This window comes from Ruditapes philippinarum, unplaced genomic scaffold, assembly GCF_026571515.1.
Source record: "Ruditapes philippinarum isolate M1 unplaced genomic scaffold, ASM2657151v2 ctg2991_1_1_1_1, whole genome shotgun sequence".
NCBI lineage: Eukaryota > Metazoa > Mollusca > Bivalvia > Venerida > Veneridae > Ruditapes > Ruditapes philippinarum.
In genome coordinates, this window is record NW_026851640.1 from 125,961 (window position 1) to 133,578 (window position 7,618).

Below are 7,618 nucleotides of genomic sequence, written 5' to 3' on the forward strand. Positions count from 1 at the left end.
GATAATGAGCGGAGACCATTCTAACATTGACCTTTAACGTAACGTTGACTTATAACCTAGTGACCCCAAAATCAATAAGGCTCATGTACTAGGTATGACCAATCGACATGTGAAATATGAAGACTTCGTGATAATTAGTAACAAAGATAATGAGCGATAACCAGTCTGACATTTAAAGCCCCTGTTACCTTGACCTTTGACCTAGTGACCCTAAAATCAAAAGGGGGTAATCTACTCAATATGACCAATCAGTATGTGAAATAAGAAGACAAATAGTAACTTAATTAATGAGCAGAAACCATTCTGACATGTGAGGCCCATGTGACCTTAACCTTTGACCTAGTGACCAAAAGTCTATAGGGTCATCTACTAGTTATGATCAATCAATATCTTGAATATGAAGACTTTGTGATGCTAGTTATGACCAATCACTGTTTGAAATATGAAGACTTTGTATTGAATAGTTTTGAAGATAATCAGCAGAAATCATTATCTCATTTAAGGCACCTGTGACCTTGACCTTCAACTTAGTGACCCCAAAATCAACAGGTGTCATCTACTTGTTATGGTATGTGAAATATGAAGACTTTGTGATAAATAGTTTTTAAGATAATCAGCGGAAACCATGTGTCAAACAGTCAGACGGACCGACCTACCGACTTAAGCAAAACAATAAACACTTCTCTTCTTCGAAGGGGGGGGGGGTTACTACAATATGACATTGCCACTATTTTTGTTACTTAAGGCTATAATAAAATATTAGCGATTCTTCACTACATTGTAAAGGAAAGCTTCCACCATCACCAAGCGATAGGTGCTGTTTAATTGATAACTTAATTTCTTCTAAACTCTACAATACAATTTACATTAATATGAAATAATTCAGTGATAGTTAATACTGACAGCTTAAATCGTAATTATATGAGAAAGCATTAACTAATGGTTCTTATTGTTTTATTTCAAAATTATAATACGTAGTAAGCTATCAATCATCTTTATCCAAGTCGGTCTTAAAGGGTATAGAGCCTTGTCAGTAGAATTGTTGTTTGTTTATTGATAAAATCATACCAAAGTATCCAAAATGAAAGGATGTTAAGTTGAAGAGGATCACAACGCAAAGCTAAACTTTCTAAATTCAGAAGTAGAAAATGTTTTGTCAGGGAAAATCTTATTATAGTTTCATTTATAATTCATTATTGAAATATACAAGCGAAATTTTTCTCCAGGTATGATCATAATACTGTGAAATCCATTTTATTTTACAGTTTGATTCTTTTTGGAAAATAGTATTTCAACACTTTCAGCTTTACAACAAGTAAAGCCAAAACATTCAAACTCATACAGGAATAGAACCTTTTCTAAAAAAGATTTATATGACATGTGACATCATGTTCACTAAATCATATAACACCTATGTCCCAAAAGTTACTTTAATAGAACATCACTTTCAGCTGAAGACCAATATATCACAATAATTACCTCTACACAGACGATCAATAAGATAATGCTGAATAAACCAGTCAAAATTATTTTCTATTCTGGAAAGGACACTTTGTTTTTGTACGGTTTTACGGCGCACCAACACAGTTTAAGTCATGTAGCACTGGAAATTGAAAGATGATTTTGGCCAACCTCGGGTGATACAAACTTTAAGCAACACCAAAAGTGTTAAAACTTCTTCACCTGCTAGAGCTTAAATATGCAAATACTTCAATAATTTTAACCCATTTAGACACCTCTTATGATTATGTAGAGTTAAACAATGGCTACGATTCTGATGCCTCAACACCAAAAAGGCAAACCCTCAGCTACATGAGGCGCTTGAACAGACACTAGGACACAATCAAATTGATTTGACTTTAAAGTGCATAATAAGTTGATTATATCTCATTAAGTTAATTTGGATAGACTTGAAAGGCAATTTAAATTAATTTCAATTTACATTTTGTATTAATTTGTAAAAGATTCAATATAGATCATGGTTTTATGAAAAATAACCATGAGTTTTCTCAGTAAAAATAGCTTATTTAGATATGTGTACATACACATCGGTTCCAATGAAGAAATATGGACATTCAAGATGAGTAAACATGGTATCTAAAACCTGCAGTAAACTTTAAGTTAAGGTCAAACAAAACCAATTATAGATTTTGTCAGCACTTTCATCAGTGGCAAATATATTGAGTTACCTATACTTCCCATATAAAAGGAGTCAAACGTGTATACCCATGCAGTCTGACAAGATGGTTTGGTTTATTTTGTTTGTTTTGTATGTTTTAATTCAAAGTGACTACGTAAATGACATATGGAAACTTTTCAAATTTTCAGATGCACTAGTCGACGAAAACCACAGACCTACTAACCCTCTGTAACCTAGGTGAATACTGAATAACTTTTTCATATAAAAAAATTCTTTACACGATTTTGGAGTCACAGCAGTGAACACCAAGTCGATTTAACATTGTTCACTGCTCAAAAGCATTATCGTCTTTGTAACGAAATCAAGCGAATTATACAAATTCAGCGAGGGAAATGCTTACACAGGATAACATTTAAAGTTTTAGGAATTGGGAATAATTGTTGATATAGCAAAGCTGAGGCTTCATAAATACTTACGCAAGATTGTGACTACAAATCAAACATAAAATAAACTTTACTAAGGATATTTAATTGAGCTTCTGTTTTTTTTCAGTCCCTCTGTTTTGGAAATATATATACACAGCATCTTTCGTTAATGTTGCAAGTCTTCTCCTCAGCTCCTGTCAATAATGTATAAAATAGAATATCAAAGTGACATAATAGTTATGCTACTTTTTTTGCTGTCGAGTTATAGTAGTAATATATTTAAAATACTGGCTATTATAATGGTGAATAAGCAATAATTGATGATGAAAGATGATTATGATACAATTACTAATGGTACATTCCGAATGATATGTTCATTTGGTTGTTTGAATTATTTATTTTTTTCAGTAAAATATAAAACTGAACGCAATTATGGCAAAATCACAATTTATTTTTATTTTAACTGTTTACTGATCATTAACATTGGATGGGCTTCCTTTCATTATTTAATGACCTAGACACATACTGGTTAAACAAGTTTAATTGATAAAGTGTTTGCCCCTCAACCTTAGTTTCGTGGGTTGGATTTCACCTATGACACACGTACTGGTAAGTTTCGGGAAGCAGATTCCAAGATGAGTTGCATAAACTTAAGGTATTTGATGTATAATAAACATTGTTTCAAAAGGCATTTAAAACTTTATATTGATAAACTGTACTTTATTCTGGACATAAATACAAAAAATAACAAATGTTTACCAAAGATACCTTCTATCACATTCAAGTTTAAATGAATACATGTATATTCAAACTTAAACAAGGAAATTAATTTCAATACAGAAGGTTTAAGTATCCTTTATGTTTTGTGATTGATATTGTTACTGTGTGTTTATACCACACTTGCACTTAATTTGAGCATCATATTTATGAAATAAAACCATAAAAAAGTGTTACATGATCTTTAAAGGGAGATAATCATCTGCTGTTTTATACGAAAGAACAATCGCAACTACTCGGCCCTTTCCGTCACTCTTCGGATAAGGACCTCGAACACAATAGTATGTATACACAGAACGGATTCAGTATTTCGGTCTAACCTACGCTAAGAAACTAAACATGTAAACAAATAGTAATTTAATGCTGGGAGTTGTTGACAAGTTTATTTCCAATATATGTTGTAAAGGTCCACCTAAAATAAGTGAATTCATAGGTACAAAAGCAAACAATACATTATTTATATATCTATTATTATGGTTGTAGAAACCGAAAGAACAAAAAACCAACCTGTTGACATTAAGTCGGACTTGTTTAAAATTGAACATCAGTGGGCATATTTGAATTACAAATTGTTGTCAGACATATTTTCAAGCAAAGGAGTACCGGAACAGACATAAGATGTCAAATATATACATTCGTTTTACATTATCTCTGTTTATGTTTACATCTGAACCGTATTGTTTCCGAGGTTATTATAGATAATAGCCGAGGCAGTTCCGAATGACGAAAGAAATGTGTATCTTAATTACCTGCCTTCCTTAAAATTTCTCCCCGTCTTTATGGGTGAAATAGGATTAAGCGTGCTGCCAAACTGTGACAACCGGTGTCTAGGATAATTAGGATAAGTAAATGATGTCCTGAATGGGAATGAAGATTACAAAATGTGCCATAAATGATCATTTTGAAATTACAGTTACCCTAAAAATTTGTCAATTAGTGTGATAACCTTAAACATACATAAACTAAATATTGTATCATAATTGTGTACGCTTTCATTATGAATCAAATTTCATTTGTAATATGTGTAGAATGATATATATGATCCAATGAAAAACATCATCAACAGCAACAAACGAGGGTAAAAATGGCCCAAAGCACTCACCTGAGGACAGACTGTTATTTTTGTAAAACAATGAAAACTTTTGGTTATTATAAGAATTTGAACGATGCTGGTCACTAGCCAATGTTTCATGCAAAATATAATTTCTTTAATTTATCATAGACATGGTTCTTATTTCATAGACGTACATCAAAAGCAAGACAATATTTCACTTTTTCAATTAAGTCATTTGATATCAGATGTCAATTCTACACCCGAACCTATGAAAATGGTCAAACCATCCTAACCTGTACGTAAAAAAAGCGAGAATAAACATCACTAGATCAAAATCTATGTCAGCTGATATCAAAGTAGTCAAGAACGTATGTTTGAAAAAATGATGGATCTAGACATGAAATGAAAAATATCCTATTTTTTCTAACATTTTATCTCAATCCACTTGTGCAAATCTGGATAAGAAGAAAGTAATATTTACATAGAGCCGATAGACGAGAAAGATCATCGCCTAAATTCAATAAACATAAATCATATACATGTATTATGATAATATTAACCAAAGTTAAGCGGACTTTGGTATAAAATGAGTATAGATATCTTACATGAATGAAAATGTGATCTTAGATGTGTAATGGCCTCACAAATTCATTGCAAGCAAAAGAACACATATAAAACTCCACGCTTTGTGCGAGGCAACCCTGATTATCATTAAACCAACTTAAAAAAAAAATAAATGCACAACTAATTTGTCACTGTAAATCGACTGATCGCTATCATGGTTTAAGTTGGAGGCCTGTTTTTTTATAGCATTTATATATTGATTAAAATATCTGTCAAGAGTACGACATTCGAAATTCTACAATCAAAATCATGCATTTTACTGACAAATATATATCACTTAAACTTGATTGAGGACAGTTTACGTGAAATAGACTGCTGCCTGAAAGCTTTAAATAAGTATCTGGAATGAAGTTATCCCTCGGAAGTATTAATACAGCAAAATTACATGAACATTTCAGATTTGGTTTGATTGAGCCTGTACACGAGGATAATAAAAATGTTCAACAGCCCTCATGCCCCTAGCGCTGGCTTGAGCGGTACTCTATTTTCAACACTAAAAAGAACTTGACCCTATGATCCCGAAATATGAGAAAAATATAACAACACTGAAGTGAAGTGCTGGGCAACTAAGGCATTCTCAAAAGAAGTAAAAAGCAGGGCGACGACTTAAGATCTACAATTGATTTTCGTGAAGTAATACTATATAGCAGATTTTAACTAACCTGAGTAAAGCTTGTTCAAGGTAGCATATTGCTTTAGGGCTGTGTCCGTTTTACGGACAACAACTCTTTCTAATCTGCTGCTAAAATGTTGTTTAAACTTGTGGCAGAAACTAGAGCTTGTCACAAGTTCAGAATACCCCCGAAACGCGCTCTTCAGAAAACATGCTTTTAAGTTTTAGCTTTGCACATAGGGAGAATGTTGTAGTTTATATATTTCTTAATGTTTTTGAATTATTTGTCCTACATCAATAAGATAGATTACAGTTTGGATTTGGATTTTTCGGTTATTCTGCAATGCACTTCTACTCATTCAGATCTATCACCAACAATGTTTCAAGTTGATACTTTTTATAGTTCTCAAGTTATGTCCCGGACAAAGTTCAAAAAATGAACTAAGGGCAATAACTCCAAAGTAAAGGAATGGGAGTTGCGTTTCTTATGCACTGCACTTAAACTCATTCAGATCTATCTACCTACAAAATGTGAAGCAGATATCTCTTGCACATTCTGAGTTGTGTCCCGGACAAGAAATCTGCAACGGACCAACCAAGCCCGACTGGCCATCAACTGATATAACAATATACTCCCATAAACTTCGTTTGTCGGGGTATAATAAACCTGACAGGAAGCTCTTTCGAAGATTCGAAGTTGTTCAAAGAAGGTTATTTCCATGCAGATTTCTTGTTGTAACTATAACCAAAAGACAGTCTTCTATTCTAAAACTTTAAAAGACAGAAGCTTAAATATATTGCATAAAACAATGTCCAGTGGGCCTCTACCAAGATTTGTTCAAATTACAGCTCTTGGGTTTAAGCTCTTCCTTCCCCTGGAATCATGCGGTTTCCTCCCCCCTTGAACCCTCGAGGGCTACAGGTGATATCTTTGATGACTACCAAGTTTGTCAAATTAAAGGCTAGGGATAAAAAAGTAAGCCCCTACGTGGTTGGCATTGCTTTTCCTTATACTAGTATTCGTAACATAAAAACATACAAATATATTTTAATAATCTTAAAAACAAAAGCTTTGATATTTGGTATAAACAATTGTCTATTTGAGCACTGCCAAGTGTTTTTCCATATTAACCTTGAAGTAATAATTAGTTACTCTATCTGGCGACCATTGGCTCCAATAACAATAGCGTAAGGTCCTACCCAGGAGCCCATTGGTGCCTGATATAATGCACGGAAGGGCAAGTGAGGTCTTCCTCCACCTGTACAGATGGAACACCGATATATGACCTCTACTGTGTCGATGTGACGTAAAACCCAAACAAACAAACTCCGGTAGCAACCAGTGACTTTAAACAGAAACCTGTTACTTTCAAAAGCAACCACTGACTCTCCTTAGCAACTATTGATTTCCATAGCAACACTGACTTTCCATAGCAACCAGTGATTTTTCAAAGCAACCATTGACTAACAGTATGAATTAGAAATTGCCATAGCAATACAACTTTCCATAGCAACCAATTAATTTTAAAAGCAGCCATTAATTTAAATATTAACAATTGACTTATACGAAACCATTAATCCCCAATTTGGTTTCTATAGTAACAATTTACTTTCTATACGAACTATTGATGTTTCAAAGCAATCAGTGATTTCTATAGCAAAAATTGATTTTCCTTCGCAAAAAGCGACCTCAATCGAACCAGTGAGTTTCAGTAGCAACCACTGACTTACAAAGCAACAAATGACTTCCCATAGCAACCAGTTACTTTTTATAGCAACCCTTGGTTTTATTTGGATGGGTTTTACGTCGCACCAAAACAGTGGTAATACAGCGACTTTGCAGCTTTACTGGTAAAGAAAGACCTCTGGTATTATTTTAGGCAAAAAAAAAACGGGCGCACCCGAGTATAACCAACTGCATTGCGTAAGCTTGCTTCATAGCTTTCTTGCATGGAAGAATCTGAAGACTCTTGCGCGACTCGAAC